The 27,996-nt window shown below is 47.0% G+C and overlaps 7 non-coding genes across 7 annotated transcripts; all 7 read left to right on the top strand.

Moving 5' to 3' along the window:
• Positions 1 to 754: 754 nt before the first annotated feature.
• On the top strand, positions 755 to 826 carry TRNAG-UCC (transfer RNA glycine (anticodon UCC)). Its single transcript has one exon. It is a non-coding gene; the product is annotated as a tRNA-Gly (tRNA).
• Positions 827 to 5,554: 4,728 nt separating this feature from the next.
• On the top strand, positions 5,555 to 5,626 carry TRNAG-UCC (transfer RNA glycine (anticodon UCC)). Its single transcript has one exon. It is a non-coding gene; the product is annotated as a tRNA-Gly (tRNA).
• A 1,523-nt stretch (positions 5,627 to 7,149) lies between these two features.
• TRNAG-UCC (transfer RNA glycine (anticodon UCC)) lies at positions 7,150 to 7,221 on the top strand. The gene has a single exon. It is a non-coding gene; the product is annotated as a tRNA-Gly (tRNA).
• A 1,532-nt stretch (positions 7,222 to 8,753) lies between these two features.
• TRNAG-UCC (transfer RNA glycine (anticodon UCC)) lies at positions 8,754 to 8,825 on the top strand. The gene has a single exon. It is a non-coding gene; the product is annotated as a tRNA-Gly (tRNA).
• A 6,313-nt stretch (positions 8,826 to 15,138) lies between these two features.
• Positions 15,139 to 15,210, top strand: TRNAG-UCC (transfer RNA glycine (anticodon UCC)). The gene has a single exon. It is a non-coding gene; the product is annotated as a tRNA-Gly (tRNA).
• A 6,292-nt stretch (positions 15,211 to 21,502) lies between these two features.
• Positions 21,503 to 21,574, top strand: TRNAG-UCC (transfer RNA glycine (anticodon UCC)). Its single transcript has one exon. It is a non-coding gene; the product is annotated as a tRNA-Gly (tRNA).
• Positions 21,575 to 27,886: 6,312 nt separating this feature from the next.
• Positions 27,887 to 27,958, top strand: TRNAG-UCC (transfer RNA glycine (anticodon UCC)). The gene has a single exon. It is a non-coding gene; the product is annotated as a tRNA-Gly (tRNA).
• Positions 27,959 to 27,996: the final 38 nt, after the last annotated feature.

Raw genomic sequence — 27,996 nt, 5'->3', positions numbered from 1 at the left:
ACCCAGCATGCCTTGTGACATTCTTAGGCAAATGAGGTGAGAGCCCTGCCAGAATAGCTCCAGCGATCCCATGCCACTCCTCTGAAGGCTCCTGATCTGCATAACCTCAGCATTTTGAGCAGGAAGCAGAGTGGCGCAGCGGAAGCGTGCTGGGCCCATAACCCAGAGGTCGATGGATCGAAACCATCCTCTGCTAGCATGGATTGAATTTTTTTCTTGTGAGGACCAATCTCTCGTTTCCACGCTGCCAGAGCGGAAAAAAGCAGGCTTGTGCCAGCTTTTTGTGGGAAGAGACTGCTCAACTATCGGTCTCTGCTCAAAGTCAGGGAGACAGATGGTCAGAGAATCAACCCTACACTTCAAAGGAAATGATGCACAGTTATGACCATTAACGAAAGATGGGACCCTCGCACTTCTTTCTGAGGCTGCTTGGAACGTTATTATTCCCTTTTTTTGTCCTGCTATTATCAATCTCCTGTGAATTTCGTGGAGCTGTTTTCTTTCTCTACCCTGCTGTTTTTCCCTTGCTGTCAATATATGCTTATTTCAATGATTTGAACTGCTGCTTTCCCTTTCTCCTTTTCTGCGCAGCTTTTGCATTGGTTTCAATCTCCAGTTCCTTAGCAGTTGCAAGAACTTTTTTCCTGATTTTCATGTTGGTCTGTAAACCAAAAATACCTCTGATACTGGTGCAATATAGTCATTGAACTCAGGGTTGTGATGTCTAGAGTTTAAAAAAAACATATGCCACGGAGCGTTGGTGGTATAGTGGTGAGCATAGCTGCCTTCCAAGCAGTTGACCCGGGTTCGATTCCCGGCCAACGCAGTGCTAATATTTATACATTAAGCAAGCTGTAGCTATTCTAACGCAATATGTTAAAAAAAAGAGAAATATCTTGACCAGATTACTCAGCTATTAGATAAATAATAAACAAAGACATAGGCAGGCATCCCAAAAGCCCCGTCTGCGACTTTCTATGTCCTGAAATTTTTATATTTTACAAACAGCAGTCACCACTCACAACTGCTGGCAATAAATGGGCTGCAGGGGGGCAGGCAATGAAACGGCTAAGCCCTTCTGCCCGACCAGCCTTTAGAACTGCAGCATCTCTGCAGTAAAAAGTGTTTCAGGTCAATATCTCTCCCCTGGAAAAAATGTGCGAGACCCACCACCGATAAATGTGGCAAAAGTCCCCAACATTTTCTGCATATTTGTGCTCTTACCTGAAAGCAGCGCCACCTTGTAGTCATCGCAGGCAACTGCAGCATACAACCAAATTTATCCAAGAGCAAGGTGAAAGAAACCCAAGGGAACAGCCCCTGTCTGCAGCAGGAAGGTTGGCTGCTTCGAATGGACAGAACTTCCAATCCTAAGTCCACTCACGTCCCGAACGCTCATACCGGGCAAGCCCTCACCGGGTGCACCTCTGGCTCCCAGGTAAGGCCAAAACCTGAGCATGGTAGCGCAGGATCACAGAGAAGGAGCAGGTGGGGGTGCTTCTGTCTTGACAAAGGCGTGACATGGCTAGTGACTGAGAGGGCCTTGACTTTCCCCTATGACTGACTGTGAGAGGGGAAGGCGAAGATTTTCTGCACCCAGCATGCCTTGTGACATTCTTAGGCAAATGAGGTGAGAGCCCTGCCAGAATAGCTCCAGCGATCCCATGCCACTCCTCTGAAGGCTCCTGATCTGCATAACCACAGCATTTTGAGCAGGAAGCAGAGTGGCGCATCGGAAGCGTGCTGGGCCCATAACCCAGAGGTCGATGGATCGAAACCATCCTCTGCTGGCATGGATTGATTTTTTTTCTTGCGAGGACCACTCTCTCGTTTCCACGCTGCCAGAGCGGAAAACAGCAGGCTTGTGAAAGCTTTTTGTGGGAAGAGACTGCTCAACTATCGGTCTCTGCTCAAAGTCAGGGAGACAGATGGTCAGAGAATCAACCCTACACTTCAAAGGAAATGATGCACAGTTATGACCATTAACGAAAGATGGGACCCTCGCACTTCTTTCTGAGGCTGCTTGGAACGTTATTATTCCCTTTTTTTGTCCTGCTATTATCAATCTCCTGTGAATTTCGTGGAGCTGTTTTCTTTCTCTACCCTGCTGTTTTTCCCTTGCTGCCAATATATGCTTATTTCAATGATTTGAACTGCTGCTTTCCCTTTCTCCTTTTCTGCGCAGCTTTTGCATTGGTTTCAATCTCCAGTTCCTTAGCAGTTGCAAGAACTTTTTTCCTGATTTTCATGTTGGTCTGTAAACCAAAAATACCTCTGATACTGGTACAATATAGTCATTGAACTCAGGGTTGTGATGTCTAGAGTTTAAAAAAAACATATGCCATGGAGCGTTGGTGGTATAGTGGTGAGCATAGCTGCCTTCCAAGCAGTTGACCCGGGTTTGATTCCCGGCCAACGCAGTGCTAATATTTATACATTAAGCAAGCTGTAGCTATTCTAACGCAATATGTTAAAAAAAAGAGAAATATCTTGACCAGATTACTCAGCTATTAGATAAATAATAAACAAAGACATAGGCAGGCATCCCAAAAGCCCCGTCTGCGACTTTCTATGTCCTGAAATTTTAATATTTTACAAACAGCAGTCACCACTCACAACTGCTGGTAATAAATGGGCTGCAGGGGGGCAGGCAATGAAACGGCTAAGCCCTTCTGCCCGACCAGCCTTTAGAACTGCAGCATCTCTGCAGTAAAAAGTGTTTCAGGTCAATATCTCTCCCCTGGAAAAAATGTGCGAGACCCACCACCGATAAATGTGGCAAAAGTCCCCAACATTTTCTGCATATTTGAGCTCTTACCTGAAAGCAGCGCCACCTTGTAGTCATCGCAGGCAACTGCATCATACAACCAAATTTATCCGAGAGCAAGGTGAAAGAAACCCAAGGGAACAGCCCCTGTCTGCAGCAGGAAGGTTGGCTGCTTCGAATGGACAGAACTTCCAGTCCTAAGTCCACTCACGTCCCGAACGCTCCCAAACGCTCATACCGGGCAAGCCCTCACCGGGTGCACCTCTGGCTCCCAGGTAAGGACAAAACCTGAGCATGGTAGCGCAGGATCACAGAGAAGGAGCGGGTGGGGGTGCTTCTGTCTTGACAAAGGCGTGACATGGCTAGTGACTGAGAGGGCCTTGACTTTCCCCTATGACTGACTGTGAGAGGGGAAGGCGAAGATTTTCTGCACCCAGCATGCCTTGTGACATTCTTAGGCAAATGAGGTGAGAGCCCTGCCAGAATAGCTCCAGCGATCCCATGCCACTCCTCTGAAGGCTCCTGATCTGCATAACCACAGCGTTTTGAACAGGAAGCAGAGTGGCGCAGCGGAAGCGTGCTGGGCCCATAACCCAGAGGTCGATGGATCGAAACCATCGTCTGCTAGCATGGATTGAATTTTTTTCTTGTGAGGACCACTCTCTCATTTCCACGCTGCCAGAGCGGAAAACAGCAGGCTTGTGCCAGCTTTTTGTGGGAAGAGACTGCTCAACTATCGGTCTCTGCTCAAAGTCAGGGAGACAGATGGTCAGAGAATCAACCCTACACTTCAAAGGAAATGATGCACAGTTATGACCATTAAAGAAAGATGGGACCCTCGCACTTCTTTCTGAGCCTGCTTGGAACGTTATTATTCCCTTTTTTTGTCCTGCTATTATCAATCTCCTGTGAATTTCGTGGAGCTGTTTTCTTTCTCTACCCTGCTGTTTTTCCCTTGCTGCCAATATATGCTTATTTCAATGATTTGAACTGCTGCTTTCCCTTTCTCCTTTTCTGCGCAGCTTTTGCATTGGTTTTAATCTCCAGTTCCTTAGCAGTTGCAAGAACTTTTTTCCTGATTTTCATGTTGGTCTGTAAACCAAAAATACCTCTGATACTGGTGCAATATAGTCATTGAACTCAGGGTTGTGATGTCTAGAGTTTAAAAAAAACATATGCCATGGAGCGTTGGTGGTATAGTGGTGAGCATAGCTGCCTTCCAAGCAGTTGACCCGGGTTTGATTCCCGGCCAACGCAGTGCTAATATTTATACATTAAGCAGCTGTAGCTATTCTAACGCAATATGTTAAAAAAAAGAGAAATATCTTGAACAGATTACTCAGCTATTAGATAAATAATAAACAAAGACATAGGCAGGCATCCCAAAAGCCCAGTCTGCGACTTTCTATGTCCTGAAATTTTTATATTTTACAAACAGCAGTCACCACTCACAACTGCTGGTAATAAATGGGCTGCAGGGGGGCAGGCAATGAAACGGCTAAGCCCTTCTGCCCGACCAGCCTTTAGAACTGCAGCATCTCTGCAGTAAAAAGTGTTTCAGGTCAATATCTCTCCCCTGGAAAAAATGTGCGAGACCCACCACCGATAAATGTGGCAAAAGTCCCCAACATTTTCTGCATATTTGTGCTCTTACCTGAAAGCAGCGCCACCTTGTAGTCATCGCAGGCAACTGCAGCATACAACCAAATTTATCCGAGAGCAAGGTGAAAGAAACCCAAGGGAACAGCCCCTGTCTGCAGCAGGAAGGTTGGCTGTTTCGAATGGACAGAACTTCCAGTCCTAAGTCCACTCACGTCCCGAACGCTCCCAAACGCTCATACCGGGCAAGCCCTCACCAGGTGCACCTCTGGCTCCCAGGTAAGGACAAAACCTGAGCATGGTAGCGCAGGATCACAGAGAAGGAGCGGGTGGGGGTGCTTCTGTCTTGACAAAGGCGTTACATGGCTAGTGACTGAGAGGGCCTTGACTTTCCCCTATGACTGACTGTGAGAGGGGAAGGCGAAGATTTTCTGCACCCAGCATGCCTTGTGACATTCTTAGGCAAATGAGGTGAGAGCCCTGCCAGAATAGCTCCAGCGATCCCATGCCACTCCTCTGAAGGCTCCTGATCTGCATAACCACAGCATTTTGAGCAGGAAGCAGAGTGGCGCAGCGGAAGCGTGCTGGGCCCATAACCCAGAGGTCGATGGATCGAAACCATCCTCTGCTAGCATGGATTGATTTTTTTTCTTGTGAGGACCACTCTCTCGTTTCCACGCTGCCAGAGCGGAAAAAAGCAGGCTTGTGCCAGCTTTTTGTGGGAAGAGACTGCTCAACTATCGGTCTCTGCTCAAAGTCAGGGAGACAGATGGTCAGAGAATCAACACTACACTTCAAAGGAAATGATGCACAGTTATGACCATTAACGAAAGCTGGGACCCTCGCACTTCTTTCTGAGGCTGCTTGGAACGTTATCATTCCCTTTTTTTGTCCTGCCATTATCAATCTCCTGTGAATTTCGTGGAGCTGTTTTCTTTCTCTACCCTGTTGTTTTTCCCTTGCTGCCAATATATGCTTATTTCAATGATTTGAACTGCTGCTTTCCCTTTCTCCTTTTCTGCGCAGCTTTTGCATTGGTTTCAATCTCCAGTTCCTTAGCAGTTGCAAGAACTTTTTTCCTGATTTTCATGTTGGTCTGTAAACGAAAAATACTCTGATACTGGTGCAATATAGTCATTGAACTCAGGGTTGTGATGTCTAGAGTTTAAAAAAAACATATGCCACGGAGCGTTGGTGGTATAGTGGTGAGCATAGCTGCCTTCCAAGCAGTTGACCCGGGTTCGATTCCCGGCCAACGCAGTGCTAATATTTATACATTAAGCAAGCTGTAGCTATTCTAACGCAATATGTTAAAAAAAAGAGAAATATCTTGACCAGATTACTCAGCTATTAGATAAATAATAAACAAAGACATAGGCAGGCATCCCAAAAGCCCCGTCTGCGACTTTCTATGTCCTGAAATTTTTATATTTTACAAACAGCAGTCACCACTCACAACTGCTGGCAATAAATGGGCTGCAGGGGGGCAGGCAATGAAACGGCTAAGCCCTTCTGCCCGACCAGCCTTTAGAACTGCAGCATCTCTGCAGTAAAAAGTGTTTCAGGTCAATATCTCTCCCCTGGAAAAAATGTGCGAGACCCACCACCGATAAATGTGGCAAAAGAGTCCCAACATTTTCTGCATATTTGTGCTCTTACCTGAAAGCAGCGCCACCTTGTAGTCATCGCAGGCAACTGCAGCATACAACCAAATTTATCCAAGAGCAAGGTGAAAGAAACCCAAGGGAACAGCCCCTGTCTGCAGCAGGAAGGTTGGCTGCTTCCAATGGACAGAACTTCCAGTCCTAAGTCCACTCACGTCCCGAACGCTCATACCGGGCAAGCCCTCACCGGGTGCACCTCTGGCTCCCAGGTAAGGCCAAAACCTGAGCATGGTAGCGCAGGATCACAGAGAAGGAGCGGGTGGGGGTGCTTCTGTCTTGACAAAGGCGTGACATGGCTAGTGACTGAGAGGGCCTTGACTTTCCCCTATGACTGACTGTGAGAGGGGAAGGCGAAGATTTTCTGCACCCAGCATGCCTTGTGACATTCTTAGGCAAATGAGGTGAGAGCCCTGCCAGAATAGCTCCAGCGATCCCATGCCACTCCTCTGAAGGCTCCTGATCTGCATAACCACAGCATTTTGAGCAGGAAGCAGAGTGGCGCAGCGGAAGTGTGCTGGGCCCATAACCCAGAGGTCGATGGATCGAAACCATCCTCTGCTAGCATGGATTGATTTTTTTTCTTGCGAGGACCACTCTCTCGTTTCCACGCTCCCAGAGCGGAAAACAGCAGGCTTGTGAAAGCTTTTTGTGGGAAGAGACTGCTCAACTAGCGGTCTCTGCTCAAAGTCAGGGAGACAGATGGTCAGAGAATCAACCCTACACTTCAAAGGAAATGATGCACAGTTATGACCATTAACGAAAGATGGGACCCTCGCACTTCTTTCTGAGGCTGCTTGGAACGTTATTATTCCCTTTTTTTGTCCTGCTATTATCAATCTCCTGTGAATTTCGTGGAGCTGTTTTCTTTCTCTACCCTGCTGTTTTTCCCTTGCTGCCAATATATGCTTATTTCAATGATTTGAACTGCTGCTTTCCCTTTCTCCTTTTCTGCGCAGCTTTTGCATTGGTTTCAATCTCCAGTTCCTTAGCAGTTGCAAGAACTTTTTTCCTGATTTTCATGTTGGTCTGTAAACCAAAAATACCTCTGATACTGGTGCAATATAGTCATTGAACTCAGGGTTTTGATGTCTAGAGTTTAAAAAAAACATATGCCATGGAGCGTTGGTGGTATAGTGGTGAGCATAGCTGCCTTCCAAGCAGTTGACCCGGGTTCGATTCCCGGCCAACGCAGTGCTAATATTTATACATTAAGCAAGCTGTAGCTATTCTAACGCAATATGTTAAAAAAAAGAGAAATATCTTGACCAGATTACTCAGCTATTAGATAAATAATTAACAAAGACATAGGCAGGCATCCCAAAAGCCCCGTCTGCGACTTTCTATGTCCTGAAATTTTTATATTTTACAAACAGCAGTCACCACTCACAACTGCTGGTAATAAATGGGCTGCAGGGGGGCAGGCAATGAAACGGCTAAGCCCTTCTGCCCGACCAGCCTTTAGAACTGCAGAATCTCTGCAGTAAAAAGTGTTTCAGGTCAATATCTCTCCCCTGGAAAAAATGTGCGAGACCCACCACCGATAAATGTGGCAAAAGTCCCCAACATTTTCTGCATATTTGAGCTCTTACCTGAAAGCAGCGCCACCTTGTAGTCATCGCAGGCAACTGCATCATACAACCAAATTTATCCGAGAGCAAGGTGAAAGAAACCCAAGGGAACAGCCCCTGTCTGCAGCAGGAAGGTTGGCTGCTTCGAATGGACAGAACTTCCAGTCCTAAGTCCACTCACGTCCCAAACGCTCCCAAACGCTCATACCGGGCAAGCCCTCACTGGGTGCACCTCTGGCTCCCAGGTAAGGACAAAACCTGAGCATGGTAGCGCAGGATCACAGAGAAGGAGCGGGTGGGGGTGCTTCTGTCTTGACAAAGGCGTTACATGGCTAGTGACTGAGAGGGCCTTGACTTTCACCTATGACTGACTGTGAGAGGGGAAGGCGAAGATTTTCTGCACCCAGCATGCCTTGTGACATTCTTAGGCAAATGAGGTGAGAGCCCTGCCAGAATAGCTCCAGCGAGCCCATGCCACTCCTCTGAAGGCTCCTGATCTGCATAACCACAGCATTTTGAGCAGGAAGCAGAGTGGCGCAGCGGAAGCGTGCTGGGCCCATAACCCAGAGGTCGATGGATCGAAACTATCCTCTGCTAGCATGGATTGATTTTTTTTCTTGTGAGGACCAATCTCTCGTTTCCACGCTGCCAGAGCGGAAAAAAGCAGGCTTGTGCCAGCTTTTTGTGGGAAGAGACTGCTCAACTATCGGTCTCTGCTCAAAGTCAGGGAGACAGATGGTCAGAGAATCAACCCTACACTTCAAAGGAAATGATGCACAGTTATGACCATTAACGAAAGATGGGACCCTCGCACTTCTTTCTGAGGCTGCTTGGAACGTTATTATTCCCTTTTTTTGTCCTGCTATTATCAATCTCCTGTGAATTTCGTGGAGCTGTTTTCTTTCTCTACCCTGCTGTTTTTCCCTTGCTGCCAATATATGCTTATTTCAATGATTTGAACTGCTGCTTTCCCTTTCTCCTTTTCTGCGCAGCTTTTGCATTGGTTTCAATCTCCAGTTCCTTAGCAATTGCAAGAACTTTTTTCCTGATTTTCATGTTGGTCTGTAAACCAAAAATACCTCTGATACTGGTGCAATATAGTCATTGAACTCAGGGTTGTGATGTCTAGAGTTTAAAAAAAACATATGCCACGGAGCGTTGGTGGTATAGTGGTGAGCATAGCTGCCTTCCAAGCAGTTGACCCGGGTTCGATTCCCGGCCAACGCAGTGCTAACATTTATTCATTAAGCAAGCTGTAGCTATTCTAACGCAATATGTTAAAAAAAGAGAAGTATCTTGACCAGATTACTCAGCTATTAGATAAATAATAAACAAAGACATAGGCAGGCATCCCAAAAGCCCCGTCTGCGACTTTCTATGTCCTGAAATTTTTATATTTTACAAACAGCAGTCACCACTCACAACTGCTGGCAATAAATGGGCTGCAGGGGGGCAGGCAATGAAACGGCTAAGCCCTTCTGCCCGACCAGCCTTTAGAACTGCAGCATCTCTGCAGTAAAAAGTGTTTCAGGTCAATATCTCTCCCCTGGAAAAAATGTGCGAGACCCACCACCGATAAATGTGGCAAAAGTCCCCAACATTTTCTGCATATTTGTGCTCTTACCTGAAAGCAGCGCCACCTTGTAGTCATCGCAGGCAACTGCAGCATACAACCAAATTTATCCGAGAGCAAGGTGAAAGAAACCCAAGGGAACAGCCCCTGTCTGCAGCAGGAAGGTTGGCTGCTTCGAATGGACAGAACTTCCAGTCCTAAGTCCACTCACGTCCCGAACGCTCATACCGGGCAAGCCCTCACCGGGTGCACCTCTGGCTCCCAGGTAAGGCCAAAACCTGAGCATGGTAGCGCAGGATCACAGAGAAGGAGCGGGTGGGGGTGCTTCTGTCTTGACAAAGGCGTGACATGGCTAGTCACTGAGAGGGCCTTGACTTTCCACTATGACTGACTGTGAGAGGGGAAGGCGAAGATTTTCTGCACCCAGCATGCCTTGTGACATTCTTAGGCAAATGAGGTGAGAGCCCTGCCAGAATAGCTCCAGCGATCCCATGCCACTCCTCTGAAGGCTCCTGATCTGCATAACCACAGCATTTTGAGCAGGAAGCAGAGTGGCGCAGCGGAAGCGTGCTGGGCCCATAACCCAGAGGTCAATGCATCGAAACCATCCTCTGCTAGCATGGATTGATTTTTTTTCTTGTGAGGACCACTCTCTCGTTTCCACGCTGCCAGAGCGGAAAACAGCAGGCTTGTGCCAGCTTTTTGTGGGAAGAGACTGCTCAACTATCGGTCTCTGCTCAAAGTCAGGGAGACAGATGGTCAGAGAATCAACCCTACACTTCAAAGGAAATGATGCACAGTTATGACCATTAACGAAAGATGGACCCTCGCACTTCTTTCTGAGGCTGCTTGGAACGTTATTATTCCCTTTTTTTGTCCTGCTATTATCAATCTCCTGTGAATTTCGTGGAGCTGTTTTCTTTCTCTACCCTGCTGTTTTTCCCTTGCTGCCAATATATGCTTATTTCAATGATTTGAACTGCTGCTTTCCCTTTCTCCTTTTCTGCGCAGCTTTTGCATTGGTTTCAATCTCCAGTTCCTTAGCAGTTGCAAGAACTTTTTTCCTGATTTTCATGTTGGTCTGTAAACCAAAAATACCTCTGATACTGGTACAATATAGTCATTGAACTCAGGGTTGTGATGTCTAGAGTTTCAAAAAAACATATGCCATGGAGCGTTGGTGGTATAGTGGTGAGCATAGCTGCCTTCCAAGCAGTTGACCCGTGTTTGATTCCCGGCCAACGCAGTGCTAATATTTATACATTAAGCAAGCTGTAGCTATTCTAACGCAATATGTTAAAAAAAAGAGAAATATCTTGACCAGATTACTCAGCTATTAGATAAATAATAAACAAAGACATAGGCAGGCATCCCAAAAGCCCCGTCTGCGACTTTCTATGTCCTGAAATTTTTATATTTTACAAACAGCAGTCACCACTCACAACTGCTGGTAATAAATGGGCTGCAGGGGGGCAGGCAATGAAACGGCTAAGCCCTTCTGCCCGACCAGCCTTTAGAACTGCAGCATCTCTGCAGTAAAAAGTGTTTCAGGTCAATATCTCTCCCCTGGAAAAAATGTTCGAGACCCACCACCGATAAATGTGGCAAAAGTCCCCAACATTTTATGCATATTTGTGCTCTTACCTGAAAGCAGCGCCACCTTGTAGTCATCGCAGGCAACTGCAGCATACAACCAAATTTATCCGAGAGCAAGGTGAAAGAAACCCAAGGGGACAGCCCCTGTCTGCAGCAGGAAGGTTGGCTGCTTCGAATGGACAGAACTTCCAGTCCTAAGTCCACTCACGTCCCGAACGCTCTCAAACGCTCATACCGGGCAAGCCCTCACCGGGTGCACCTCTGGCTCCCAGGTAAGGCCAAAACCTGAGCATGGTAGCGCAGGATCACAGAGAAGGAGCGGGTGGGGGTGCTTCTGTCTTGACAAAGGCGTGACATGGCTAGTGACTGAGAGGGCCTTGACTTTCCCCTATGACTGACTGTGAGAGGGGAAGGCGAAGATTTTCTGCACCCAGCATGCCTTGTGACATTCTTAGGCAAATGAGGTGAGAGCCCTGCCAGAATAGCTCCAGCGAGCCCATGCCACTCCTCTGAAGGCTCCTGATCTGCATAACCACAGCATTTTGAGCAGGAAGCAGAGTGGCGCAGCGGAAGCGTGCTGGGCCCATAACCCAGAGGTCGATGGATCGAAACCATCCTCTGCTAGCATGGATTGATTTTTTTTCTTGTGAGGACCACTCTCTCGTTTCCACGCTGCCAGAGCGGAAAAAAGCAGGCTTGTGCCAGCTTTTTGTGGGAAGAGACTGCTCAACTATCGGTCTCTGCTCAAAGTCAGGGAGACAGATGGTCAGAGAATCAACCCTACACTTCAAAGGAAATGATGCACAGTTATGACCATTAAAGAAAGATGGGACCCTCGCACTTCTTTCTGAGCCTGCTTGGAACGTTATTATTCCCTTTTTTTGTCCTGCTATTATCAATCTCCTGTGAATTTCGTGGAGCTGTTTTCTTTCTCTACCCTGCTGTTTTTCCCTTGCTGCCACTATATGCTTATTTCAATGATTTGAACTGCTGCTTTCCCTTTCTCCTTTTCTGCGCAGCTTTTGCATTGGTTTCAATCTCCAGTTCCTTAGCAGTTGCAAGAACTTTTTTCCTTATTTTCATGTTGGTCTGTAAACCAAAAATACCTCTGATACTGGTGCAATATAGTCATTGAACTCAGGGTTGTGATGTCTAGAGTTTAAAAAAAACATATGCCACGGAGCGTTGGTGGTATAGTGGTGAGCATAGCTGCCTTCCAAGCAGTTGACCCGGGTTCGATTCCTGGCCAACGCAGTGCTAATATTTATACATTAAGCAAGCTGTAGCTATTCTAACGCAATATGTTAAAAAAAAGAGAAATATCTTGACCAGATTACTCAGCTATTAGATAAATAATAAACAAAGACATAGGCAGGCATCCCAAAAGCCCCGTCTGCGACTTTCTATGTCCTGAAATTTTTATATTTTACAAACAGCAGTCACCACTCACAACTGCTGGTAATAAATGGGCTGCAGGGGGGCAGGCAATGAAACGGCTAAGCCCTTCTGCCCGACCAGCCTTTAGAACTGCAGCATCTCTGCAGTAAAAAGTGTTTCAGGTCAATATCTCTCCCCTGGAAAAAATGTGCGAGACCCACCACCGATAAATGTGGCAAAACTCCCCAACATTTTCTGTATATTTGTGCTCTTACCTTAAAGCAGCGCCACCTTGTAGTCATCGCAGGCAACTGCAGCATACAACCAAATTTATCCGAGAGCAAGGTGAAAGAAACCCAAGGGAACAGCCCCTGTCTGCAGCAGGAAGGTTGGCTGCTTCGAATGGACAGAACTTCCAGTCCTAAGTCCACTCACGTCCCGAACGCTCATACCGGGCAAGCACTCACCGGGTGCACCTCTGGCTCCCAGGTAAGGCCAAAACCTGAGCATGGTAGCGCAGGATCACAGAGAAGGAGCGGGTGGGGGTGCTTCTGTCTTGACAAAGGCGTGACATGGCTAGTGACTGAGAGGGCCTTGACTTTCCCCTATGACTGACTGTGAGAGGGGAAGGCGAAGATTTTCTGCACCCAGCATGCCTTGTGACATTCTTAGGCAAATGAGGTGAGAGCCCTGCCAGAATAGCTCCAGCGACCCCATGCCACTCCTCTGAAGGCTCCTGATCTGCATAACCACAGCATTTTGAACAGGAAGCAGAGTGGCGCAGCGGAAGCTTGCTGAGCCCATAACCCAGAGGTCGATGGATCTAAACCATCCTCTGCTAGCATGGATTGATTTTTTTTCTTGTGAGGACCACTCTCTCGTTTCCACGCTGCCAGAGCGGAAAACAGCAGGCTTGTGCCAGCTTTTTGTGGGAAGAGACTGCTCAACTATCGGTCTCTGCTCAAAGTCAGGGAGACAGATGGTCAGAGAATCAACCCTACACTTCAAAGGAAATGATGCACAGTTATGACCATTAAAGAAAGATGGGACCCTCGCACTTCTTTCTGAGCCTGCTTGGAACGTTATTATTCCCTTTTTTTGTACTGCTATTATCAATCTCCTGTGAATTTCGTGGAGCTGTTTTCTTTCTCTACCCTGCTGTTTTTCCCTTGCTGCCAATATATGCTTATTTCAATGATTTGAACTGCTGCTTTCCCTTTCTCCTTTTCTGCGCAGCTTTTGCATTGGTTTCAATCTCCAGTTCCTTAGCAGTTGCAAGAACTTTTTTCCTGATTTTCATGTTGGTCTGTAAACCAAAAATACCTCTGATACTGGTGCAATATAGTCATTGAACTCAGGGTTGTGATGTCTAGAGTTTAAAAAAAACATATGCCACGGAGCGTTGGTGGTATAGTGATGAGCATAGCTGCCTTCCAAGCAGTTGACCCGGGTTCGATTCCCGGCCAACGCAGTGCTAATATTTATACATTAAGCAAGCTGTAGCTATTCTAACGCAATATGTTAAAAAAAAGAGAAATATCTTGACCAGATTACTCAGCTATTAGATAAATAATAAACAAAGACATAGGCAGGCATCCCAAAAGCCCCGTCTGCGACTTTCTATGTCCTGAAATTTTTTATATTTTACAAACAGCAGTCACCACTCACAACTGCTGGTAATAAATGGGCTGCAGGGGGGCAGGCAATGAAACGGCTAAGCCCTTCTGCCCGACCAGCCTTTAGAACTGCAGCATCTCTGCAGTAAAAAGTGTTTCAGGTCAATATCTCTCCCCTGGAAAAAATGTGCGAGACCCACCACCGATAAATGTGGCAAAAGTCCCCAACATTTTATGCATATTTGTGCTCTTACCTGAAAGCAGCGCCACCTTGTAGTCATCGCAGGCAACTGCAGCATACAACCAAATTTATCCGAGAGCAAGGTGAAAGAAACCAAAGGGGACAGCCCCTGTCTGCAGCAGGAAGGTTGGCTGCTTCGAATGGACAGAACTGCCAGTCCTAAGTCCACTCACGTCCCGAACGCTCATACCGGGCAAGCCCTCACCGGGTGCACCTCTGGCTCCCAGGTAAGGCCAAAACCTGAGCATGGTAGCGCAGGATCACAGAGAAGGAGCAGGTGGGGGTGCTTCTGTCTTGACAAAGGCGTGACATGGCTAGTGACTGAGAGGGCCTTGACTTTCCCCTATGACTGACTGTGAGAGGGGAAGGCGAAGATTTTCTGCACCCAGCATGCCTTGTGACATTCTTAGGCAAATGAGGTGAGAGCCCTGCCAGAATAGCTCCAGCGATCCCATGCCACTCCTCTGAAGGCTCCTGATCTGCATAACCACAGCATTTTGAACAGGAAGCAGAGTGGCGCAGTGGAAGCGTGCTGGGCCCATAACCCAGAGGTCGATGGATCGAAACCATCCTCTGCTAGCATGGATTCATTTTTTTTCTTGTGAGGACCGCTCTCTCGTTTCCACGCTGCCAGAGCGGAAAACAGCAGGCTTGTGCCAGCTTTTTGTGGGAAGAGACTGCTCAACTATCGGTCTCTGCTCAAAGTCAGGGAGACAGATGGTCAGAGAATCAACCCTACACTTCAAAGGAAATGATGCACAGTTATGACCATTAACGAAAGATGGGACCCTCGCACTTCTTTCTGAGGCTGCTTGGAACGTTATTATTCCCTTTTTTTGTCCTGCTATTATCAATCTCCTGTGAATTTCGTGGAGCTGTTTTCTTTCTCTACCCTGCTGTTTTTCCCTTGCTGCCAATATATGCTTATTTCAATGATTTGAACTGCTGCTTTCCCTTTCTCCTTTTCTGCGCAGCTTTTGCATTGGTTTCAATCTCCAGTTCCTTAGCAGTTGCAAGAACTTTTTTCCTGATTTTCATGTTGGTCTGTAAACCAAAAATACCTCTGATACTGGTGCAATATAGTCATTGAACTCAGGGTTGTGATGTCTAGAGTTTAAAAAAAACATATGCCATGGAGCGTTGGTGGTATAGTGGTGAGCATAGCTGCCTTCCAAGCAGTTGATCCGGGTTCGATTCCCGGCCAACGCAGTGCTAATATTTATACATTAAGCAAGCTGTAGCTATTCTAACGCAATATGTTAAAAAAAAGAGAAATATCTTGACCAGATTACTCAGCTATTAGATAAATAATAAACAAAGACATAGGCAGGCATCCCAAAAGCCCCGTCTGCGACTTTCTATGTCCTGAAATTTTTATATTTTACAAACAGCAGTCACCACTCACAACTGCTGGTAATAAATGGGATGCAGGGGGGCAGGCAATGAAACGGCTAAGCCCTTATGCCCGACCAGCCTTTAGAACTGCAGCATCTCTGCAGTAAAAAGTGTTTCAGGTCAATATCTCTCCCCTGGAAAAAATGTGCAAGACCCACCACCGATAAATGTGGCAAAAGTCCCCAACATTTTCTGCATATTTGTGCTCTTACTTGAAAGCAGCGCCACCTTGTAGTCATCGCAGGCAACTGCAGCATACAACCAAATTTATCCGAGAGCAAGGTGAAAGAAACCCAAGGGAACAGCCCCTGTCTGCAGCAGGAAGGTTGGCTGCTTCGAATGGACAGAACTTCCAGTCCTAAGTCCACTCACGTCCCGAACGCTCGCCCTCACCGGGTGCACCTCTGGCTCCCAGGTAAGGCCAAAACCTGAGCATGGTAGCTCAGGATCACAGAGAAGGAGCGGGTGGGGGTGCTTCTGTCTTGACAAAGGCGTGACATGGCTAGTGACTGAGAGGGCCTTGACTTTCCCCTATGACTGACTGTGAGAGGGGAAGGCGAAGATTTTCTGCACCCAGCATGCCTTGTGACATTCTTAGGCAAATGAGGTGAGAGCCCTGCCAGAATAGCTCCAGCGATCCCATGCCACTCCTCTGAAGGCTCCTGATCTGCATAACCACAGCATTTTGAACAGGAAGCAGAGTGGCGCAGCGGAAGCATGCTGGGCCCATAACCCAGAGGTCGATGGATCAAAACCATCCTCTGCTAGCATGGATTGAATTTTTTTCTTGTGAGGACCACTCTCTCGTTTCCACGCTGCCAGAGCGGAAAACAGCAGGCTTGTGCCAGCTTTTTGTGGGAAGAGACTGCTCAACTATCGGTCTCTGCTCAAAGTCAGGGAGACAGATGGTCAGAGAATCAACCCTACACTTCAAAGGAAATGATGCACAGTTATGACCATTAAAGAAAGATGGGACCCTCGCACTTCTTTCTGAGCCTGCTTGGAACGTTATTATTCCCTTTTTTTGTCCTGCTATTATCAATCTCCTGTGAATTTCGTGGAGCTGTTTTCTTTCTCTACCCTGCTGTTTTTCCCTTGCTGCCAATATATGCTTATTTCAATGATTTGAACTGCTGCTTTCCCTTTCTCCTTTTCTGCGCAGCTTTTGCATTGGTTTCAATCTCCAGTTCCTTAGCAGTTGCAAGAACTTTTTTCCTGATTTTCATGTTGGTCTGTAAACCAAAAATACCTCTGATACTGGTGCAATATAGTCATTGAACTCAGGGTTGTGATGTCTAGAGTTTAAAAAAAACATATGCCACGGAGCGTTGGTGGTATAGTGGTGAGCATACCTGCCTTCCAAACAGTTGACCCGGGTTCGATTCCCGGCCTACGCAGTGCTAATATTTATACATTAAGCAAGCTGTAGCTATTCTAACGCAATATGTTAAAAAAAAGAGAAATATCTTGACCAGATTACTCAGCTATTAGATAAATAATAAACAAAGACATAGGCAGGCATCCCAAAAGCACCGTCTGCGACTTTCTATGTCCTGAAATTTTTATATTTTACAAACAGCAGTCACCACTCACAACTGCTGGCAATAAATGGGCTGCAGGGGGGCAGGCAATGAAACGGCTAAGCCCTTCTGCCCGACCAGCCTTTAGAACTGCAGCATCTCTGCAGTAAAAAGTGTTTCAGGTCAATATCTCTCCCCTGGAAAAAATGTGCGAGACCCACCACCGATAAATGTGGCAAAAGTCCCCAACATTTTCTGCATATTTGTGCTCTTACCTGAAAGCAGCGCCACCTTGTAGTCATCGCAGGCAACTGCAGCATACAACCAAATTTATCCAAGAGCAAGGTGAAAGAAACCCAAGGGAACAGTCCCTGTCTGCAGCAGGAAGGTTGGCTGCTTCGAATGGACAGAACTTCCAGTCCTAAGTCCACTCACGTCCCGAACGCTCACCCTCACCGGGTGCACCTCTGGCTCCCAGGTAAGGCCAAAACCTGAGCATGGTAGCGCAGGATCACAGAGAAGGAGCAGGTGGGGGTGCTTCTGTCTTGACAAAGGCGTGACATGGCTAGTGACTGAGAGGGCCTTGACTTTCCCCTATGACTGACTGTGAGAGGGGAAGGCGAAGATTTTCTGCACCCAGCATGCCTTGTGACATTCTTAGGCAAATGAGGTGAGAGCCCTGCCAGAATAGCTCCAGCGATCCCATGCCACTCCTCTGAAGGCGCCTGATCTGCATAACCACAGCATTTTGAGCAGGAAGCAGAGTGGCGCAGCGGAAGCGTGCTGGGCCCATAACCCAGAGGTTGATGGATCGAAACCATCCTCTGCTAGCATGGATTGATTTTTTTTCTTGCGAGGACCACTCTCTCGTTTCCACGCTGCCAGAGCGGAAAACAGCAGGCTTGTGAAAGCTTTTTGTGGGAAGAGACTGCTCAACTATCGGTCTCTGCTCAAAGTCAGGGAGACAGATGGTCAGAGAATCAACCCTACACTTCAAAGGAAATGATGCACAGTTAAGACCATTAACGAAAGATGGGACCCTCGCACTTCTTTCTGAGGCTGCTTGGAACGTTATTATTCCCTTTTTTTGTCCTGCTATTATCAATCTCCTGTGAATTTCGTGGAGCTGTTTTCTTTCTCTACCCTGCTGTTTTTCCCTTGCTGCCAATATATGCTTATTTCAATGATTTGAACTGCTGCTTTCCCTTTCTCCTTTTCTGCGCAGCTTTTGCATTGGTTTCAATCTCCAGTTCCTTAGCAGTTGCAAGAACTTTTTTCCTGATTTTCATGTTGGTCTGTAAACCAAAAATACCTCTGATACTGGTACAATATAGTCATTGAACTCAGGGTTGTGATGTCTAGAGTTTAAAAAAAACATATGCCATGGAGCGTTGGTGGTATAGTGGTGAGCATAGCTGCCTTCCAAGCAGTTGACCCGGGTTTGATTCCCGGCCAACGCAGTGCTAATATTTATACATTAAGCAAGCTGTTGCTATTCTAACGCAATATGTTAAAAAAAAGAGAAATATCTTGACCAGATTACTCAGCTATTAGATAAATAATAAACAAAGACATAGGCAGGCATCCCAAAAGCCCCGTCTGCGACTTTCTATGTCCTGAAATTTTAATATTTTACAAACAGCAGTCACCACTCACAACTGCTGGTAATAAATGGGCTGCAGGGGGGCAGGCAATGAAACGGCTAAGCCCTTCTGCCCGACCAGCCTTTAGAACTGCAGCATCTCTGCAGTAAAAAGTGTTTCAGGTCAATATCTCTCCCCTGGAAAAAATGTGCGAGACCCACCACCGATAAATGTGGCAAAAGTCCCCAACATTTTCTGCATATTTGAGCTCTTACCTGAAAGCAGCGCCACCTTGTAGTCATCGCAGGCAACTGCATCATACAACCAAATTTATCCGAGAGCAAGGTGAAAGAAACCCAAGGGAACAGCCCCTGTCTGCAGCAGGAAGGTTAGCTGCTTCGAATGGACAGAACTTCCAGTCCTAAGTCCACTCACGTCCCGAACGCTCATACCGGGCAAGCCCTCACCGGGTGCACCTCTGGCTCCCAGGTAAGGACAAAACCTGAGCATGGTAGCGCAGGATCACAGAGAAGGAGCGGGTGGGGGTGCTTCTGTCTTGACAAAGGCGTGACATGGCTAGTGACTGAGAGGGCCTTGACTTTCCCCTATGACTGACTGTGAGAGGGGAAGGCGAAGATTTTCTGCACCCAGCATGCCTTGTGACATTCTTAGGCAAATGAGGTGAGAGCCCTGCCAGAATAGCTCCAGCGATCACATGCCACTCCTCTGAAGGCTCCTGATCTGCATAACCACAGCATTTTGAACAGGAAGCAGAGTGGTGCAGCGGAAGCGTGCTGGGCCCATAACCCAGAGGTCGATGGATCGAAACCATCCTCTGCTAGCATGGATTGAATTTTTTTCTTGTGAGGACCACTCTCTCGTTTCCACGCTGCCAGAACGGAAAACAGCAGGCTTGTGCCAGCTTTTTGTGGGAAGAGACTGCTCAACTATCGGTCTCTGCTCAAAGTCAGGGAGACAGATGGTCAGAGAATCAACCCTACACTTCAAAGGAAATGATGCACAGTTATGACCATTAAAGAAAGATGGGACCCTCGCACTTCTTTCTGAGCCTGCTTGGAATGTTATTATTCCCTTTTTTTGTCCTGCTATTATCAATCTCCTGTGAATTTCGTGGAGCTGTTTTCTTTCTCTACCCTGCTGTTTTTCCCTTGCTGCCAATATATGCTTATTTCAATGATTTGAACTGCTGCTTTCCCTTTCTCCTTTTCTGCGCAGCTTTTGCATTGGTTTTAATCTCCAGTTCCTTAGCAGTTGCAAGAACTTTTTTCCTGATTTTCATGTTGGTCTGTAAACCAAAAATACCTCTGATACTGGTGCAATATAGTCATTGAACTCAGGGTTGTGATGTCTAGAGTTTAAAAAAAACATATGCCATGGAGCGTTGGTGGTATAGTGGTGAGCATAGCTGCCTTCCAAGCAGTTGACCCGGGTTTGATTCCCGGCCAACGCAGTGCTAATATTTATACATTAAGCAAGCTGTAGCTATTCTAACGCAATATGTTAAAAAAAAGAGAAATATCTTGACCAGATTACTCAGCTATTAGATAAATAATAAACAAAGACATAGGCAGGCATCCCAAAAGCCCCGTCTGCGACTTTCTATGTCCTGAAATTTGTATATTTTACAAACAGCAGTCACCACTCACAACTGCTGGTAATAAATGGGCTGCAGGGGGGCAGGCAATGAAACGGCTAAGCCCTTCTGCCCGACCAGCCTTTAGAACTGCAGCATCTCTGCAGTAAAAAGTGTTTCAGGTCAATATCTCTCCCCTGGAAAAAATGTGCGAGACCCACCACCGATAAATGTGGCAAAAGTCCCCAACATTTTCTGCATATTTGTGCTCTTACCTGAAAGCAGCGCCACCTTGTAGTCATCGCAGGCAACTGCATCATACAACCAAATTTATCCGAGAGCAAGGTGAAAGAAACCCAAGGGAACAGCCCCTGTCTGCAGCAGGAAGGTTGGCTGCTTCGAATGGACAGAACTTCCAGTACTAAGTCCACTCACGTCCCGAACGCTCCCAAACGCTGATACCGGGCAAGCCCTCACCGGGTGCACCTCTGGCTCCCAGGTAAGGACAAAACCTGAGCATGGTAGCGCAGGATCACAGAGAAGGAGCGGGTGGGGGTGCTTCTGTCTTGACAAAGGCGTTACATGGCTAGTGACTGAGAGGGCCTTGACTTTCCCCTATGACTGACTGTGAGAGGGGAAGGCGAAGATTTTCTGCACCCAGCATGCCTTGTGACATTCTTAGGCAAATGAGGTGAGAGCCCTGCCAGAATAGCTCCAGCGATCCCATGCCACTCCTCTGAAGGCTCCTGATCTGCATAACCACAGCATTTTGAGCAGGAAGCAGAGTGGCGCAGCGGAAGCGTGCTGGGCCCATAACCCAGAGGTCGATGGATCAAAACCATCCTCTGCTAGCATGGATTGATTTTTTTTCTTGTGAGGACCAATCTCTCGTTTCCTCGCTGCCAGAGCGGAAAAAAGCAGGCTTGTGCCAGCTTTTTGTGGCAAGAGACTGCTCAACTATCGGTCTCTGCTCAAAGTCAGGGAGACAGATGGTCAGAGAATCAACCCTACACTTCAAAGGAAATGATGCACAGTTATGACCATTAACGAAAGATGGGACCCTCGCACTTCTTTCTGAGGCTGCTTGGAACGTTATTATTCCCTTTTTTTGTCCTGCTATTATCAATCTCCTGTGAATTTCGTGGAGCTGTTTTCTTTCTCTACCCTGCTGTTTTTCCCTTGCTGCCAATATATGCTTATTTCAATGATTTGAACTGCTGCTTTCCCTTTCTCCTTTTCTGCGCAGCTTTTGCATTGGTTTCAATCTCCAGTTCCTTAGCAGTTGCAAGAACTTTTTTCCTGATTTTCATGTTGGTCTGTAAACCAAAAATACCTCTGATACTGGTGCAATATGGTCATTGAACTCAGGGTTGTGATGTCTAGAGTTTAAAAAAAACATATGCCACGGAGCGTTGGTGGTATAGTGGTGAGCATAGCTGCCTTCCAAGCAGTTGACCTGGGTTCGATTCCCGGCCAACGCAGTGCTAATATTTGTTCATTAAGCAAGCTGTAGCTATTCTAACGCAATATGTTAAAAAAAAGAGAAATATCTTGACCAGATTACTCAGCTATTAGATAAATAATAAACAAAGACATAGGCAGGCATCCCAAAAGCCCCGTCTGCGACTTTCTATGTCCTGAAATTTTTATATTTTACAAACAGCAGTCACCACTCACAACTGCTGGCAATAAATGGGCTGCAGGGGGGCAGGCAATGAAACGGCTAAGCCCTTCTGCCCGACCAGCCTTTAGAACTGCAGCATCTCTGCAGTAAAAAGTGTTTCAGGTCAATATCTCTCCCCTGGAAAAAATGTGCGAGACCCACCACCGATAAATGTGGCAAAAGTCCCCAACATTTTCTGCATATTTGTGCTCTTACCTGAAAGCAGCGCCACCTTGTAGTCATCGCAGGCAACTGCAGCATACAACCAAATTTATCCGAGAGCAAGGTGAAAGAAACCCAAGGGAACAGCCCCTGTCTGCAGCAGGAAGGTTGGCTGCTTCGAATGGACAGAACTTCCAGTCCTAAGTCCACTCACGTCCCGAACGCTCGCCCTCACCGGGTGCACCTCTGGCTCCCAGGTAAGGCCAAAACCTGAGCATGGTAGCGCAGGATCACAGAGAAGGAGCGGGTGGGGGTGCTTCTGTCTTGACAAAGGCGTGACATGGCTAGTGACTGAGAGGGCCTTGACTTTCCCCTATGACTGACTGTGAGAGGGGAAGGCGAAGATTTTCTGCACCCAGCATGCCTTGTGACATTCTTAGGCAAATGAGGTGAGAGCCCTGCCAGAATAGCTCCAGCGATCCCATGCCACTCCTCTGAAGGCTCCTGATCTGCATAACCACAGCATTTTGAGCAGGAAGCAGAGTGGCGCAGCGGAAGCGTGCTGGGCCCATAACCCAGAGGTCGATGCATCGAAACCATCCTCTGCTAGCATGGATTGATTTTTTTTCTTGTGAGGACCACTCTCTCGTTTCCACGCTGCCAGAGCGGAAAACAGCAGGCTTGTGCCAGCTTTTTGTGGGAAGAGACTGCTCAACTATCGGTCTCTGCTCAAAGTCAGGGAGACAGATGGTCAGAGAATCAACCCTACACTTCAAAGGAAATGATGCACAGTTATGACCATTAACGAAAGATGGACCCTCGCACTTCTTTCTGAGGCTGCTTGGAACGTTATTATTCCCTTTTTTTGTCCTGCTATTATCAATCTCCTGTGAATTTCGTGGAGCTGTTTTCTTTCTCTACCCTGCTGTTTTTCCCTTGCTGCCAATATATGCTTATTTCAATGATTTGAACTGCTGCTTTCCCTTTCTCCTTTTCTGCGCAGCTTTTGCATTGGTTTCAATCTCCAGTTCCTTAGCAGTTGCAAGAACTTTTTTCCTGATTTTCATGTTGGTCTGTAAACCAAAAATACCTCTGATACTGGTACAATATAGTCATTGAACTCAGGGTTGTGATGTCTAGAGTTTCAAAAAAACATATGCCATGGAGCGTTGGTGGTATAGTGGTGAGCATAGCTGCCTTCCAAGCAGTTGACCCGGGTTTGATTCCCAGCCAACGCAGTGCTAATATATATACATTAAGCAAGCTGTAGCTATTCTAACGCAATATGTTAAAAAAAAGAGAAATATCTTGACCAAATTACTCAGCTATTAGATAAATAATAAACAAAGACATAGGCAGGCATCCCAAAAGCCCCGTCTGCGACTTTCTATGTCCAGAAATTTTTATATTTTACAAACAGCAGTCACCACTCACAACTGCTGGTAATAAATGGGCTGCAGGGGGGCAGGCAATGAAACGGCTAAGCCCTTCTGCCCGACCAGCCTTTAGAACTGCAGCATCTCTGCAGTAAAAAGTGTTTCAGGTCAATATCTCTCCCCTGGAAAAAATGTTCGAGACCCACCACCGATAAATGTGGCAAAAGTCCCCAACATTTTATGCATATTTGTGCTCTTACCTGAAAGCAGCGCCACCTTGTAGTCATCGCAGGCAACTGCAGCATACAACCAAATTTATCCGAGAGCAAGGTGAAAGAAACCCAAGGGGACAGCCCCTGTCTGCAGCAGGAAGGTTGGCTGCTTCGAATGGACAGAACTTCCAGTCCTAAGTCCACTCACGTCCCGAACGCTCTCAAACGCTCATACCGGGCAAGCCCTCACCGGGTGCACCTCTGGCTCCCAGGTAAGGCCAAAACCTGAGCATGGTAGCGCAGTATCACAGAGAAGGAGCGGGTGGGGGTGCTTCTGTCTTGACAAAGGCGTGACATGGCTAGTGACTGAGAGGGCCTTGACTTTCCCCTATGACTGACTGTGAGAGGGGAAGGCGAAGATTTTCTGCACCCAGCATGCCTTGTGACATTCTTAGGCAAATGAGGTGAGAGCCCTGCCAGAATAGCTCCAGCGAGCCCATGCCACTCCTCTGAAGGCTCCTGATCTGCATAACCACAGCATTTTGAGCAGGAAGCAGAGTGGCGCAGCGGAAGCGTGCTGGGCCCATAACCCAGAGGTCGATGGATCGAAACCATCCTCTGCTAGCATGGATTGATTTTTTTTCTTGTGAGGACCACTCTCTCGTTTCCACGCTGCCAGAGCGGAAAAAAGCAGGCTTGTGCCAGCTTTTTGTGGGAAGAGACTGCTCAACTATCGGTCTCTGCTCAAAGTCAGGGAGACAGATGGTCAGAGAATCAACCCTACACTTCAAAGGAAATGATGCACAGTTATGACCATTAACGAAAGATGGGACCCTCGCACTTCTTTCTGAGGCTGCTTGGAACGTTATTATTCCCTTTTTTTGTCCTGCTATTATCAATCTCCTGTGAATTTCGTGGAGCTGTTTTCTTTCTCTACCCTGCTGTTTTTCCCTTGCTGCCAATATATGCTTATTTCAATGATTTGAACTGCTGCTTTCCCTTTCTCCTTTTCTGCGCAGCTTTTGCATTGGTTTCAATCTCCAGTTCCTTAGCAGTTGCAAGAACTTTTTTCCTGATTTTCATGTTGGTCTGTAAACCAAAAATACCTCTGATACTGGTGCAATATAGTCATTGAACTCAGGGTTGTGATGTCTAGAGTTTAAAAAAAACATATGCCACGGAGCGTTGGTGGTATAGTGGTGAGCATAGCTGCCTTCCAAGCAGTTGACCCGGGTTCGATTTCCGGCCAACGCAGTGCTAATATTTATTCATTAAGCAAGCTGTAGCTATTCTAACGCAATATGTTAAAAAAAAGAGAAATATCTTGACCAGATTACTCAGCTATTAGATAAATAATAAACAAAGACATAGGCAGGCATCCCAAAAGCCCCGTCTGCGACTTTCTATGTCCTGAAATTTTTATATTTTACAAACAGCAGTCACCACTCACAACTGCTGGCAATAAATGGGCTGCAGGGGGGCAGGCAATGAAACGGCTAAGCCCTTCTGCCCGACCAGCCTTTAGAACTGCAGCATCTCTGCAGTAAAAAGTGTTTCAGGTCAATATCTCTCCCCTGGAAAAAATGTGCGAGACCCACCACCGATAAATGTGGCAAAAGTCCCCAACATTTTCTGCATATTTGTACTCTTACCTGAAAGCAGCGCCACCTTGTAGTCATCACAGGCAACTGCAGCATACAACCAAATTTATCCGAGAGCAAGGTGAAAGAAACCCAAGGGAACAGCCCCTGTCTGCAGCAGGAAGGTTGGCTGCTTCGAATGGACAGAACTTCCAGTCCTAAGTCCACTCACGTCCCGAACGCTCATACCGGGCAAGCCCTCACCGGGTGCACCTCTGGCTCCCAGGTAAGGCCAAAACCTGAGCATGGTAGCGCAGGATCACAGAGAAGGAGCGGGTGGGGGTGCTTCTGTCTTGACAAAGGCGTGACATGGCTAGTGACTGAGAGGGCCTTGACTTTCCCCTATGAGTGACTGTGAGAGGGGAAGGCGAAGATTTTCTGCACCCAGCATGCCTTGTGACATTCTTAGGCAAATGAGGTGAGAGCCCTGCCAGAATAGCTCCAGCGATCCCATGCCACTCCTCTGAAGGCTCCTGATCTGCATAACCACAGCATTTTGAGCAGGAAGCAGAGTGGCGCAGCAGAAGCGTGCTGGGCCCATAACCCAGAGGTCGATGGATCGAAACCATCCTCTGCTAGCATGGATTGATTTTTTTTCTTGTGAGGACCACTCTCTCGTTTCCACGCTGCCAGAGCGGAAAACAGCAGGCTTGTGCCAGCTTTTTGTGGGAAGAGACTGCTCAACTATCGGTCTCTGCTCAAAGTCAGGGAGACAGATGGTCAGAGAATCAACCCTACACTTCAAAGGAAATGATGCACAGCTATGACCATTAACGAAAGATGGGACCCTCGCACTTCTTTCTGAGGCTGCTTGGAACGTTGTTATTCCCTTTTTTTGTCCTGCTATTATCAATCTCCTGTGAATTTCGTGGAGCTGTTTTCTTTCTCTACCCTGCTGTTTTTCCCTTGCTGCCAATATATGCTTATTTCAATGATTTGAACTGCTGCTTTCCCTTTCTCCTTTTCTGCGCAGCTTTTGCATTGGTTTTAATCTCCAGTTCCTTAGCAGTTGCAAGAACTTTTTTCCTGATTTTCATGTTGGTCTGTAAACCAAAAATACCTCTGATACTGGTGCAATATAGTCATTGAACTCAGGGTTGTGATGTCTAGAGTTTAAAAAAAACATATGCCATGGAGCGTTGGTGGTATAGTGGTGAGCATAGCTGCCTTCCAAGCAGTTGACCCGGGTTTGATTCCCGGCCAACGCAGTGCTAATATTTATACATTAAGCAAGCTGTAGCTATTCTAACGCAATATGTTAAAAAAAAGAGAAATATCTTGACCAGATTACTCAGCTATTAGATAAATAATAAACAAAGACATAGGCAGGCATCCCAAAAGCCCCGTCTGCGACTTTCTATGTCCTGAAATTTGTATATTTTACAAACAGCAGTCACCACTCACAACTGCTGGTAATAAATGGGCTGCAGGGGGGCAGGCAATGAAACGGCTAAGCCCTTCTGCCCGACCAGCCTTTAGAACTGCAGCATCTCTGCAGTAAAAAGTGTTTCAGGTCAATATCTCTCCCCTGGAAAAAATGTGCGAGACCCACCACCGATAAATGTGGCAAAAGTCCCCAACATTTTCTGCATATTTGTGCTCTTACCTGAAAGCAGCGCCACCTTGTAGTCATCGCAGGCAACTGCATCATACAACCAAATTTATCCGAGAGCAAGGTGAAAGAAACCCAAGGGAACAGCCCCTGTCTGCAGCAGGAAGGTTGGCTGCTTCGAATGGACAGAACTTCCAGTACTAAGTCCACTCACGTCCCGAACGCTCCCAAACGCTGATACCGGGCAAGCCCTCACCGGGTGCACCTCTGGCTCCCAGGTAAGGACAAAACCTGAGCATGGTAGCGCAGGATCACAGAGAAGGAGCGGGTGGGGGTGCTTCTGTCTTGACAAAGGCGTTACATGGCTAGTGACTGAGAGGGCCTTGACTTTCCCCTATGACTGACTGTGAGAGGGGAAGGCGAAGATTTTCTGCACCCAGCATGCCTTGTGACATTCTTAGGCAAATGAGGTGAGAGCCCTGCCAGAATAGCTCCAGCGATCCCATGCCACTCCTCTGAAGGCTCCTGATCTGCATAACCACAGCATTTTGAGCAGGAAGCAGAGTGGCGCAGCGGAAGCGTGCTGGGCCCATAACCCAGAGGTCGATGGATCAAAACCATCCTCTGCTAGCATGGATTGATTTTTTTTCTTGTGAGGACCAATCTCTCGTTTCCTCGCTGCCAGAGCGGAAAAAAGCAGGCTTGTGCCAGCTTTTTGTGGCAAGAGACTGCTCAACTATCGGTCTCTGCTCAAAGTCAGGGAGACAGATGGTCAGAGAATCAACCCTACACTTCAAAGGAAATGATGCACAGTTATGACCATTAACGAAAGATGGGACCCTCGCACTTCTTTCTGAGGCTGCTTGGAACGTTATTATTCCCTTTTTTTGTCCTGCTATTATCAATCTCCTGTGAATTTCGTGGAGCTGTTTTCTTTCTCTACCCTGCTGTTTTTCCCTTGCTGCCAATATATGCTTATTTCAATGATTTGAACTGCTGCTTTCCCTTTCTCCTTTTCTGCGCAGCTTTTGCATTGGTTTCAATCTCCAGTTCCTTAGCAGTTGCAAGAACTTTTTTCCTGATTTTCATGTTGGTCTGTAAACCAAAAATACCTCTGATACTGGTGCAATATGGTCATTGAACTCAGGGTTGTGATGTCTAGAGTTTAAAAAAAACATATGCCACGGAGCGTTGGTGGTATAGTGGTGAGCATAGCTGCCTTCCAAGCAGTTGACCTGGGTTCGATTCCCGGCCAACGCAGTGCTAATATTTGTTCATTAAGCAAGCTGTAGCTATTC

This window comes from Pleurodeles waltl, unplaced genomic scaffold, assembly GCF_031143425.1.
Source record: "Pleurodeles waltl isolate 20211129_DDA unplaced genomic scaffold, aPleWal1.hap1.20221129 scaffold_69, whole genome shotgun sequence".
In the NCBI taxonomy this organism is placed as follows: domain Eukaryota; kingdom Metazoa; phylum Chordata; class Amphibia; order Caudata; family Salamandridae; genus Pleurodeles; species Pleurodeles waltl.
Note: the sequence above shows the minus strand (reverse complement) of the source record. Positions and strands in the feature narration are given on the sequence as shown.